The following is a 13,983-nucleotide window of genomic DNA, read 5'->3' as shown; positions in this document are numbered from 1 at the left end:
TCAGAATGTCAGAGATCAAAGAGAAAGAGAGGATCTTGAAAGCAGCAAGAGAAAAGCAATCCATCACATACAAGGGAAGCCCAATAAGACTATGTGCAGATCTCTCAGCAGAAACCATGGAGGCGAGAAGACAGTGGGATAATATATTTAAATTATTAAAAGAGAAAAACTGCCAACCAAGAATTCTATATCCAGCAAAATTGTCCTTCAAAAATGAGGGAGAAATTAAAACATTTTCAGACAAAAAGTCACTGAGAGAATTTGTGACCAAGAGACCAGCTCTGCCAGAAATACTAAAGGGAATGCTAGAGACAGATACGAAGACAGAAGAGAGAGGTGTGGAGAAGAGTGTAGAAAGGAAGACTGTGAGTAAAGGTAAAAAGAAGGAAAATTAGATATGACATACAAAATCCAGAAGGCAAAATAGTAGAAGAAAGTACTACCCATGCAGTAATAACACTGAATTTTAATGGATTAAACTCTCCAATCAAAAGACATAGTCTGGCAGAAAGGATTAAAAAACAGGACCCATCTATGTGCTGTCTCTACTCAAAGGACACAAGGCCAAGGACACAAATGGACATTTACACACCAATGTTTATAGCAGCATTATTAACAATTGCCAAGAGATGGAAACAGCCATCTTTGTTTGTTTGTTTGACTAAAAAAACTGTGACATTTATATAAGATGGAATGTTATGCAGCTGTAAGACAGAATAAAGTTATGAAGTACATAACAACATGAATGGACCTTGAGGACATTATGCTGGGTGTGATTAGCCAGAAACAAAAGGACAAGTACTGTATGGTCTCACTGATATGAACTGACATTAGTGAATAAACTTGAAATATTTCCTTGGTAACAGAGAACATCAGGAGATGGCGATAGGGTGAGATATTGGGTGATTGGAGCTGAAGGGATACAGATTGTGCAACAGGACTGAATATAAAAACTCAGAAATGGACAGCACAATACTACCTAACTGTAATGTGATTATGTTAAAACACTGAATGAAGCTGCATGTGAGAATGATAGAGGGAGGAGGGCGGGGGACATAGATGAAATCAGAAAGAAAGATAGATGGTAAGATCGAGATGGTATAATCTAGGAATGCCTAGAGTGTATAATGATGGTGAAATGTACAATGTACAAATTTAAAATTTTTTTTTTGCATGAGGAAGAACAAAGTAATGTCATTATTGCAGGGTGCTGAAAAGAGATGATACTACTTTAAAATGTCACCTTATATGTAAGACTAAAGCAAAAAATGTTTATTTGTTACAAAATTTATATTTTGACTAGAGCATTTCCTAATATAACTCATGTAGATAGTTTGATTGAATGTCATAAGTACTTGGAATCTCAGGTAGGACATGAGATTTTGTTGGTTTGTCCAGAGTGATCCCCCGATGAATCCCAACAGAAGAGTAGAACATATGGAATAAAAATAAATAATAGGGGAAACAAATGTTAAAATAAATTTAGTTTCAAATGCTAGTGGTAAATGAAAGTGAGGGGTAAGGGGTATGGTATGTATAATCTTTTTTTTTCTCTGTTATTTTATTTCTTTTTCTGTTGTCTTTTTGTTTCTTTTTCTAAATCGATGCAAATGTTCTAAGAAATGATAATGATATTAAGAATTACTGATTGTATATGTAGAATGGATATCTTAATGTTTTGCATGTTAATTTTTTAAATTAATAAAAAAAGTTAAAAAAAAAAAGAAGAAAAAGAAACAGAAAAAAATAATGATAATAATTTATGGGGCAGGCCACGTGTGGCTCAGCAGGCAGAATTCTTGCCATGCCAGAGACCCGAGTTCGATTCCCAGTGCCTGCCATGCAAATAAATAAATAAATAAATAAATAATCATGATGTTGTCTAAATAGATTTTAAAATATTCCAAGTCTTTTGTGATTAAGAATTTTTCACTTATGGAAAATCCTTAATTGATAAGAAGATGAGGAAGCAGCTGTGCTTCTGACAGCTGATCTAGAGCTTGCAAGTATTTCAAAAGAAAGCCTCTTAATGGGAAAAAAAATGCTATCAAGGTGCCAGTGCAAGAAAGCTAGCTATTAGGGGTGTAAAACCTTTGTGTCTTGGTAGACAATGGAGGAACTGAAGGGGAAAACCTCCTCACAGTGTCACTCAATATGGAAAGATCATATTTCGAGTTTTTAAAATGACGATCAATGGAGAGTGGTTGGTTGCTGTTGAAGTTGATATTGATATCTTCTATTTCTCTAAGCTGAAATATTTGGTGTTTTATTAGCACAATGGTTCATATTCTTCCTATAGGCACAAGGTTCTTTGTCCCTGCGTTCATTTGCAAGGAACTGGTCTGTAGCTTTGGTCAAAGATTCTTAAATTTCTCAGCAATTCAGTTTCACATTTTAGAAACTGCTCACGGTTTTGAAATTTAATTCAGAGGATAAATAATTAATAAGTAATAATCTGTTTGAAAAATAGTGATAAATTAAGGAAGAAAGTATCTCTTGACTGAACCATAATTATGGCAGTAGAGGGAAGGAGAATTATGGGTAGGATGTGAGTTCTAAAACAGTTGGGTTTAAAGTCTTAACTTTAATTTTACCATATTTTAGGTAATTTGAAGGGTTAATACTTCAGAGATTTTAGTTTATGGCATCATTAAAACCAATTTTATGAAACATCTCATATAATAAAATAAAATAGAAGCTTAAGACTACTAAGACTGTGTAAAAGATTTAACAATATATTGTCTATTTATATATTTTCTAAGACAAGCTTAAAATTTATATAATTAGAAAATTGGAATAAATAAATATAATGATAATATAATGTATTGAGAGACTGTATGGGATTTTTTGTAAGAAAAAAATTCTAGATAATTTTTTAGCAATACCTATCACTTTTCATTGCTTAATTCATACAATATTTTAATATAAAATTACAAACTAAAAATATTAATCAGTTAGTGTTCTAGTTTGTTATTTGCTGGAATGCAATATACCAGAAACAGAATGGCTTTTAAAAAGGGGAATTTAATAAGTTGCTAGTTTATAGTTCTAAGGCCGAGAAAATGTCGCAATTAAAACAAGTCTATAGAAATGTCCAATCTAAGGCATCCAGGGAAAGATACCTTGATTCAAGAAGGCCAATGAAGTTCAGGGTTTCTCTCCCAAGTGGAAAGGCACATGGTGAACACGGTCAGGGTTTCAGTCTCTGCTGGAAGGGCACATGGCAAACACGGCCTCATCCGCTAGCTTCCTCTCCGGCACCCTGGGAGGCATTTCCCTTCTTCATCTCCCAAACTCACTGGCTGGTGGACTTTCTGCTTCATGGTGCTGTGGCGTTCTCTGGTCTCTCTGAATCTCCAACTTTCTCTAAATTTTTCCTCTTTTATAGGATTCCAATAAACTAATCAAGACCCACCCGAGTAGGTCTAATCCAGCTTAACAATCACTCTTGATTGAGTCACATCTCCAGGGAGATGATCTAATTACAGATTCAAATACACAGTACTGAATAAGGATTAGAAGAAATGGCTGGATTTATAAAATGGGATTAGGATTAAAACATGGCTTTTCGAGGGTACATAAATCCTTTCAAAGCAGCACCTTCCACCCTCTGGACCCTAAAAAAGACATGTTTTTCCCATACACAAAATACATTAATTCCATCACGATATCAGAAATCCTTAAACCATTTTAGTAGCATTACAAATACAGTACAAGGTTAAAACCAGTACGAAATCTCAAAGTTGGTTACAGGCATGGTCTGTCCTAAAGCAAAGTTCTCTGGCTCTGGACCTGTAAAAATTCAAAGCAAGTTATTTGCAGCCAGTTTACAAAAGAGGAACCGTCACAGGATACATATACCCATTTCCATAGGGAGGAAGGAACACAGGGGTCACTGACCCATACAGTCTCGAAAACCTACAGGGCAAAGACCATTAGATTTCAAAGTCTGAGAGTCATCTATCTTCAGGGCTTTAGAAAGTGACAGTCCCACCCTTTCCAAGGGCCTACACAGAGGCCTGCCTCTCTCTGAATACAACCTTGGGGGACATTGGGGAGACCACCTTTTTCTCGGCTCCAACCTCTCCAGGCACTTGGGCCATACCCGGGCTATCTGCCATCTCCAGGGCACATGCTCAACCCCTCCATGTGGAGGCAGCCAGGCTCTCCCCAAACCCCAAGGAATGTGCTTCACCCTCTCCAAGGCCTGAGGCAGCATGACTCTTCCACTGCAACAGACAGCCCATCCTCTGCCTTTGGGGCAAACTCACCCTCTCCTTGTGTTCTGGGTTAGTCCACTCTCCTGGCCTGAGGCCTCTTGATTTCAGACTCCAGCCTCCGTGGCTTTGCCTCTGAAGTTAATTTTCCTCCAATGTGTCCCTTCTCTGAGCCCCCCAGTACAAACTGGCAGCAGCTCTGTTTATACAGGTCCCACAGCACTCTCGTTGGCTTTCTATGCAGTAGCTTTGGATCATGCCCATCAGACATAAAGAGTTTCCACAAATCCTTCCTGGGTAACTCCATGTCCAATTCTGACTTTCTCTGAAATGGCTGGCTGATTCCACATTTGGTTAAATCCTCACACAGGGCACTATTCTCTGGGGTCTCCCTTTCTGGGGGCCCAGAATTTTCCAGAACTTCAATTTCTGGTTTCTTTATGCCCAAGAGTTCAGTTTTAAGCTTATCTCTTTCCTGTCCTTTTCACTATAAACTGGGAGAAGAAGCCAGGCTGCACTTTCCACATTTAATTTGGAGATCTCTTAATTCATGGTTTTAAAATCTGCCTTCCAGCCAAAGCCACTAGTCAACTTTGCCAGATTATCTGCAATTTTAAAACAAGGCTTGCTTTATTTCCAGTCTATAATAACATGTACATCATTTCTGCCTAAGGCTTCATCAGAAGTGTCTTTAGAGTCCACATTTCTAACAACAGTCTCTTCAAGGCATTCTAGGCCTTCTCTAACAAGCTACTCACAACTCCTCCAGAATCTTCCCCTTATCCATTTAAAAAGCCGTTCCAACATGTTTGGTATTTGCAAACTGCAGCAGCACCCCACTCTCTGGTACCAAAATCTGTTCTAGTTTGCTAGCTGCCAGAATGCAATAAACCAGAAACAGAATGGCTTTTAAAATGGGGAATTTAATAAGTTGCTAGTCTACAGTTCTAAGGCCAAGAAAATGTCCCAGTTAAAACACGTCTGTAGAAATGTCCAATCTAAGGCATCCAGGAAAAGATATCTTGGTTCAAGAAGGCCGGTGGAGCTCAAGGTTTTTCTCTCAAGTGGAAAGTCATATGGCAAACACAGTCAGGGTTTCTCTCTCAGCTGGAAGGGCACATGGCAAACACAGTGCCATCTGTTAGCTTCCTCTCCTGCTCCCTGGGAAGCATTTTCCTTCTTCATCTTTTATAAGATTCCAGGAAACTAATCAAGACCCCCGAATGGGTGGAGACATGTCTTCACCTAATCCAATTTAACAACCACTCTTGATTGTGCCACATCTCCAGGGAGATGATCTAATTACAGATTAAAGCACACAGTACTGAATAGGGATTAGAAGAAACGGCTGGATGTATAAAATGGGATTAGGATTAAAACATGGCTTTTCTAGGATACATACATCCTTTCAAACCAACACAATTAGGAAACGTTGAAGAATATCTTACATTAAGAGAATGCAATTTGGGCGGGCCGTGGTGGCTCAGCAGGCAAGAGTGCTTGCCTGCCATGCCAGAGAACCTGGGTTCATTTCCCGGTGCCTGCCCATGTATTGAAAAAAAAAAAAAAGAGAATGCAATTTATTGGTCTATCCTAAAGACTATGAAAACTAAATGTGTTGCCTTAAAAAAATTGAAAGATAAGGCTGAAGTGTTTTAATTGTCAAAAATTATATTTATATGCTAAATAGTAGTGCTTTTTTGGAGAGAATATGTATCATTTCAAGATACAATCCATCCTAATAACAACCAAGCTAATACTAATACATATAAATGCATTAATAAATATTCTTTCTTCGCTGAATTACTGTTTTTGGGTTAGAAAAAAACTTACATGCCAATTCTATTTGAAAAATAGGAGGACTGTGCTGTAAAATAGCAACTATTAGAGAGATCTTTCATAATTTCATAATTTATTAACCTTACATATATAATTTATTTTAAAACAAAAATGCATTGTGTAAGATAGACTCTCATTATTAAATATTATATAAACTTTTCTACTTCTGTATTAGCAGAAAGAAGTATACTATAATAATTATTTGCAGCCAAGGAATAAATTTTAAAACTTGACCAACTTCTGTACTCCAATTTAGAATGTGACTTAAGTTTTTCAAATAGGTCCTTGGTGGATGTTGCCACAAAACTGGTAAGAAACAGGCAGCCTTACAACACTAGAATCCTTCATTCCTATAAAGCCCATTTTAGATTAATCCTACCCTGAACCATCTTTGCCTGGAACCAGGAATTGAAAAGAACTTGAAGCTCTATTATAGAATCCCAAAACATTCTCTCCTGGGAGAGAACAGCTCTCCTGGGAGCCTTTTGTTTATGTTCCTTTAAATGCTTCCTATGCTTGCTCTTGTGAAGCTTATGTATGTAGTAGAAAAGCTTAGCTTACCTATAGGTGTGCCTAAGAGTCACCTCTGGAGGACCTCTTTTGTTGCTCAGATGTGGCCTCACTCTCTCTAAACTCAACTCTGCAAGTGAAATCATTGCCCTCCCCACTACATGGGACAGGACATCCAGGGGTGAAATTCTCCCTGGCAGTGGGGAGATGACTTCCAGGGTTAAGTCTGGCCCTGGCACCATGGGATCAAAAATCCCACCCTGACCAAAAGGGGGAAAAGAACTGTAACAAATAAGGTATCACTGGCTGAGTGAGTTCAAATAGAGTTCAAAGGCTACTCTGGAGGACACTCTTACACAAGCTTCAGCTAGACATTGTTACCTATCATAACTTGCCAACCCCTGACCAAAACCATTCCAACCAATCTTAAAGAACACCTAGGGCAATATATAAGATTCTACAAAGGTTCCATGCACTAGGATAACTTTCCAGCAGCCTACAACCTCTAGATGGGTCCCTGGACCAGATAAGTCCTGTAACCTAGAGGGCCCAGTCTCTTCAGAGCATCAGCTAGTTCCATTTCCCTACCTTTTATTATTGACAGCCCTTCCAACATGAAAAAGTTAGAATGGGCTTAGCCCAAATACCCCTAAAGAGTGGGATAGAAAGATCAAAGGTGATGGTGGAGCTATACAGAGAAGGTAGAGTTTAACAAATGAGTATTATTGCTGAATCATTATATTGATATTTCTTTTAGTCTCCAGTATCTTAGTGCATCTAGAAGTAAAAACGTAAAATTGTGGAATTATAATCCATACCAAGCTTTGAAATCTGTTCTACAACAAACTGTTGTGATGTGCTTTGAAATTTATTACTTTTTTGTATATATATGCTATTTTTCACAAAAAGAAAAGTCGATTGTGATGATAAAAAAAAATTTTTATTCCTTCTGGCCTCCTTCTAGAAGGAAGAATCTGATATGATGATATGGTAGCCCGTGACAAACTCTGGGACCTGTCCTGTAACTACTTGTTGAAGAATGTTTTGAAAATTATTGCTTTTTTCTTTCTTTGTTTTGTATATATGTTATATTATACAATAAAAATTTTTTTAAAAAAATGTGTTTTTGCCCCTATGTATTCTAGAAGCAAGTGGAGCAAAGACAGTTTGTGCTAATTAGCAGTTGCTTTGTCCTGAGAAGCATTTTTGTTCCCTTCAGGTATATGTTGCTGGTGAGTTCTCAGGGCAGGTGACTCAATACGAACCCTACCTAGAGGTTTGCAAATTGGAGGTTGGTGGGCTGAATTTAGATGATAAGATGCTTTGATTGGTGCACTGTGTTTTTCGAAATCTAAACTGCCACACCTTTATTGAAGGCATCCAGTCACACAGCAGCTTCCGTGACCTTATCCCAGCTGGTTTACACCTCCATGTGCCCTGCTTAGCCCCTGAGAAAGGGATGGTTCTAACTGCTCTGGTGCTGTTCCCTCACCTTAACAGCTGATCAACTAGATGCCACAATGGACTTTCAGCCCTTCAGATCTCATAGTCCCATGAATCCAATCACAGCAGTAAGAATCACTTTAGATCACTGTAAAAAAAAATGCTTAACAAGTACAACTCTCAGGTAGAATTTACTGGAAATGAAGCCCACTAGTATACATCATTTAAAAACATAAAAGAAGGCTTGACTAAAGAGAAATATAACATGCTCTGGATAGGAAGTACATTATTTTTAAAAGCTGTACTTAGTTATAATTTAAGTGCCATAAAATTCACCCCATTTTAAGTGTACAATTCATTGATTTTTAGTAAATTTACAGAGTTTTGTAACCATCACTAAAGTTCAAGTTTAGGCTGAATACAATTTTCATTTAGCCTCCCAGCAGTAATTATTTGGAGGGTGGGGTGGAGGGGGGGGGATATAGGATAGAAATGTGAAAAAAAAAAAAGATTCTAAGATACTTTTGGGAGAATCACGTCCAAAAGTGGGCAAAAAAAAATGTTTTATAAATGACTAGTAATGAAGGTGAATTTACCCTACAAAACTGATAAAAAAAAAGGTACTGGAATTCTGGCTCAGTAGTTGATAGGTATCGTCAAGAAATGGATCTTAGGATATATCATAATTCTGCAATTGATAAAGATAACTTTTTAAAAAGTAAAAAAACTTTTATTTAATAAATAGTTCTTGCATAGTTGGTCAATATGGGGAAAAATATTTTCATTCTCAATTTACAACTTGGATCCCAAATGTACATCAAATGATGTAAAGAGTTAAAAATGAAATCATAATAGGGATTTTCTAAATATGAAAGCAACAGAAGTCACAGATTTGATAGCATGTCACTTCTATATGTAAAAGAAAAGGCACATTGAAACAGAATTGAATAGCATAAAAGCAGGAAAAGTTTTTAACAAATAGGACATATGTCTATAAACCTAATTCAGAAAAAAAAAAAAAACTGCAACAAGTCAATAAGGAAAATACAGACCCCAGTAGGAAAACAAGTGTCACAGTTTGGATTCTCCAGAAAGCAACATGGAGACAAAGTTTAATGTTTAGGATGTGTGGCAGAATGAAACTTGTACCCCAAAAAGTGACTGCAAGGATTGCAAACAAGGAAGCCCAAGGATTACAGAAAGCTAGCACAAGAACAGCTCTGTAGACTCACAGAGAAAGCATAGCCTTGCCAAAACTCTGATTTGGACTTCTCACCTTCAAAATCATGAGACAATAAATGCTTATTGTTCAAGCCAGCCCATTGTGTGGTATTTATCTTAGCAGCTAAGAAGGCATGTTTGTTTGGGATCTACATCTAATGGAAAGGGATGGGGAGCAAGAAAGCAAGATTAGGCAGAAGCTTAACAGCTTCAACTGAATCCAGAATAGAAAGGGAATAGGGGAGGCAAGTGTCCCTCTGCAGCTAAAATAGCCATCCATAATCGTCACAAGTTGAGCCAAGATGCTCAGGCCTTTCTACTTTCATATCAATCAGTCATTGCATGTGAGTCACCCTGGGAAGGGGTATGATCACAGACCAGGCAGCTCTCTGCCCCTAAAGTAATCCCTGAAAGGGATGACAGCTCAAAGCTGTCCACTAGGAAAACTACCTGTTGCTAGAAGAACAGGTCTTGGCTTGAAGTGGTCCCTGGGCAATTCATCTTCATGCCTACCCCAATGGGTAAAGATGACCAGACAATTGGTAGCCACATGAAAAATAAAGAAGAATAAACATATGACACAACGCTCAATTTCACCAAAAATAAAATCAATACAAATTAAAATCATGGTGATATGCCACTTTTCCTATCAAATTGCCAGTCACTTGCAATAATAATAGCAGACACTTACCAAGTGCTTATTATGTGCCAGTTACTATATTAAGAGTTTTAAATCTATTGCCCCATTTGATTCTCACAACACTATGAAATGCTATTCTTTTAATCCAGATTTTACAGATAATGAAAGTGATGCCCAGAAAGGTTAAATCACCTGCTGAAGACCATGGTTTTTGAAGTGGCAGAACTGAGGTTGATGCTTGTCATGGTTTTCCAGGGCTATTATGACAAAAACCATACACTGGTTGGCTTAAACAATAGGGATTTGTTGTCTCATGGCCTTGGAGGTCAGAAGTTCAAAACCAAAGTCTCAACAAGCTACAGGTTCTCTCAGAGTCTGTAATGTGCTCATGCTGGCTTGCCACAATCCTTGGGATTCCTTGACTTGCATCTTTGCCTTCGTCACATGGCAATCAGCATCCGTGATCTCCTCCTGTGGCATTCTCTTATTTCTGGGTTTGACTGACTGCTTGCCTCTGAATTTCCTATGCTTATAAGGATTTCACCTATATGAATTCAGGCCCACACAGATTCAGTATGATCTCATATAAATATGATCTCCTAAAATCCTATGCAGAAATGTGTTCACCACTCTCTGATTCAACTTGACAAATTCAGAGATACTATTTACAAATGGGTTCACACACACAGGAACACAGATTAAGACTTTTGTGGGCTATGTGATTCAATTCTCCACAGTGCTCTTAACCTAATATCTTAATTGCATCCCAAATAATAACAGATAAGCATTGCAGGGGAATAATGACATTGGCACTCACTGATATACTCCAGGCAAAAGTGCACATTGGTACAAATTTTCTGAAAAACAGTTTATCAATATAGCCTTTAAAAATGCCATACCTATCAGACCTCCATGGAAGATGGCAGAGTGGGGAGCCCCAGAACTGAGTTCTTCCACCAAAAGAACTTTTAAACTAGCAAGAACTGTCTGAAAGAGTTATTTTGTAACTCCATACACCAGAACACTGCATAGCATCCAGGGAAGAGTGGGATGAAGAGGCAGATAAATTACAGAAAAAGAACGATAAACTTCTCTTTCTGCATGGCACTGTGGTGTTCATCCCCCATTCTTGCAGCAGGCTGCCATGGGATCCAGTCCCTGGCTAGCAGCTTCTGACAACAAGAGACATAAAATTCCTCTTTCCCAAGAGCAGGGGTGTACAGGACTGATCACTGATGATAACTTCTGATTAGAAAATTCAGGTAGTTGGATCCCAGATCTGAGGGCAGCTGTTGTTACAATCTGCCCTGGACAAAGGCCGTGGCAGTCATTTTTTCAATCTCCCCACCCCCTCCTGCCTCCCTCCAGGAGAGAGGCAGTAGAGACTTAAAGGGACATGACTCCCAGGGACAACCTGGCACCACGGGATCAGCAATGCCATCTTGACCAAAAGGGAGAAAAGAAGTGTAACAAATAAGGTATCAGTGGCTGAGACAGTTCAATTATTTGAGAGGCTCCTTTGGAGGCCAGTCTTATGCGAGCTTCAGCTAGGCATAACTACCAATCATGGCTTTCCAAACCCCAACCAAAACAATTCCTGCCCACCCTAAAGAACATCTAGGGCTTTACATGAGATTCTACAAAGGTTCCAAGCACTAGGATTACTTTCCAGAAACCTATAATCTCAAAATGCGTTCCTAGGCCAGATAAGTCCTGAAACACACAGAGGGTCCAGCCTCTCCAGAACAAATCAACTAGTTCCATTCCCCTATCACGTATTATCAGCAGCCCCTTCCAACATGAAAAAGGTAGAATGGGCATAGCCCAAATAACCCTAAAGAACAGGAGAAAGATCAAAGGAGATGATGGAGTTATACAGAGAAGGGAGGATTTAACAAATGAGTATGATTGTTGAATCACTATATTGATATTTGTCTCCAGTGTCTTGGAGCAGCTATAGTAAAAACCTAAAATTGTGGAATTGTAACCCATACCAACTCTGAAAACTGTTCTACAACTAACTGTTGTACTGTGCTTTGAAATGCATTGCTTTTTTTATACATGTTATTTTTCACAAAAAAAAGCCAATTGTGATGTTGAAAGCACAGCTATATATATGATGATGTTATGCACCATTGATTGTACAGCTTGGATGATTACATGGTGTATTAGTTAGGGTTCTCTAGAGAAACAGAATCAACAGGAAATATTTGTAGATAAAAAATTTATAAAAGTGTCTCACATTACCGTGGGAACATAGATTCCAAAATCTGTAGGGTAGGCTGTGAAGCTGACGATTCCGATGGAGGGTCTGGATGAACTCCACAGGAGAGGCTCTCTGGCCAAAGCAGGAAGACAGCGTGTCTCTTCTGAATCCTCCTTAAAAGGTTTCCAGTGATAGATTAAGCATCACTCTTAAAGAAGACACTCCCCTTGGCTTATTACAAATGGAATCAGTGTGGATGTAGCCAGCGTAATCATGATTTAATTCTATGAAATGTCCTCATAACAAAAGACAGGGCAGCACTTGCCCAACCAGACAAGCAGGTACCATCACCTGGCCAAGCTGACACATGAACCTGACCATGACACATAGTATGTGAATATATAATATATATCAATAAAATTGCATTAAAATTTTTAAAAAGGAATGAAGTCCTGATACATGCAACAACACGGATGAACCTTGAAGACATCATGTTGAATGAAATAAGCCAAACAAAGAAAAGGACAAATACTGTATGAACTCCTTGATTCAAAACAATTATAATCAGCAAACTCATAGTCAGAATCTAGAATATAAATCACAAGGGAATGGCTAGAGGAGAGGGAATGGGATGTTAAGGCTTAAAATGTACAGGATTCTTATATGGAATGATGGAAATATTTTGGCAATGGATGGTGTCAATGATAGCACATTATGAACACAATTAACAGTCCTGAAATATATATCTGAATGTGATTAAAGGGGGAAAGGTTAGATCATATCTATGGTATTAGAATAAATATTTTTAAAAATCCAAATAAAAAAAGGTGAAACACACATCTTTGAGTTAATAAATTCAAAATATCTTCAAAAAATATCCAAAGTACATTCTTTTTTCACCTTCAAGTCCTCACAGGTAAATTTGAATAGATGAAAGCCAAAGAAAGTCTTGACAAGCAGCCATATTAGTAGACTTCCTGACTATGCCATTTTGTATGGCAAGAACCCTAAAAATATTTTTGGTCAACATGTCATTTCAAGCTGCCACTTTAGGCTATCTCACTGATTATACTTCATAGAACTGGCAGATGGTTAGCTGTGATTAACTTGGTGAATTACCTCAAGAATCTTGTCCTGGGACCATACAATCCTCAACTACATAGTATATTGGGTTTTCTGGGAAGAGATTGGAAATCTATTTGGAATAGATAATGAGCAAAACTGAGATTTTTCCAGACAGGTTTGAAATAAACCTAGAAACATTTCTACCTTTTAGCAAAGATTACTAAATATTCAAGAAGTTTTTACCCTAGACTCAGTCTGAAGAATCAGTATGGTTTCTTGACCAAATCTCATGGCCATGCACAACAAAAATTAAATGCCATTAATAGTTAGATGAGTCATGGGGCACATGTATGAACTTTCAGTAATGAGAGGTCACAACTTCTAGCCAATGCTTTCATGTAAACAATTAATTCCCAGGTGTGTTGTATTCAATGTGGTTATTGCAATGTAACCATCACTTTTCTGGGATAAAAATGCAAATCCCAGATCAAGCACCCATGTCAAAATTTAAATTTTATTGACAATCTGTAAATGGATTAAGTGATTCATCATTTAGTCAGCCATGTTACAGTCAATTTGAGATAACAGCAAATAAGAGATATGTGTGATTTTTCATTCAAACAATTTTGTAAAGTGGGTTCAATAGGTATCCTGACATTAAAACTTACGGGGACAAAAAAATAAAAAATAAAAATAAACAAAAAAACTTATGGGGAGTGGGCAATGGTGGCTCAGTGGCAGAATTCTTGCCTGCCATGCCAGAGACCTGGGTTCGATTCCTCAAGCCTGCCCATGCCAAAAAAAAAAAAAAAAAGCCTTATGGGAGGTGGGGTGAGGTGGAG

At 37.9% G+C, this 13,983-nt stretch overlaps 1 protein-coding gene across 4 annotated transcripts in view; it reads right to left on the bottom strand.

The window, feature by feature from the left end:
- Positions 1 to 13,983, bottom strand: part of LOC143668935 (uncharacterized) — a 272,166-nt gene that overhangs the window by 174,814 nt on the left and 83,369 nt on the right. The window contains exons 1-2 of one of the 4 annotated variants that reach the window (XR_013168635.1): positions 9,989 to 10,689; positions 9,681 to 9,739 (exon numbers count right to left, since the gene is read on the bottom strand). The exons of the other annotated variants lie outside the window; for them this stretch is intronic. The gene's annotated coding sequence lies outside the window, so the exon portion shown is untranslated. Of the gene's footprint in view, positions 1 to 9,680; positions 9,740 to 9,988; positions 10,690 to 13,983 lie in introns of those variants that run through there. 4 annotated transcript variants of the gene reach the window in all.

This window comes from Tamandua tetradactyla, chromosome 25, assembly GCF_023851605.1.
Source record: "Tamandua tetradactyla isolate mTamTet1 chromosome 25, mTamTet1.pri, whole genome shotgun sequence".
In the NCBI taxonomy this organism is placed as follows: domain Eukaryota; kingdom Metazoa; phylum Chordata; class Mammalia; order Pilosa; family Myrmecophagidae; genus Tamandua; species Tamandua tetradactyla.
Note: the sequence above shows the minus strand (reverse complement) of the source record. Positions and strands in the feature narration are given on the sequence as shown.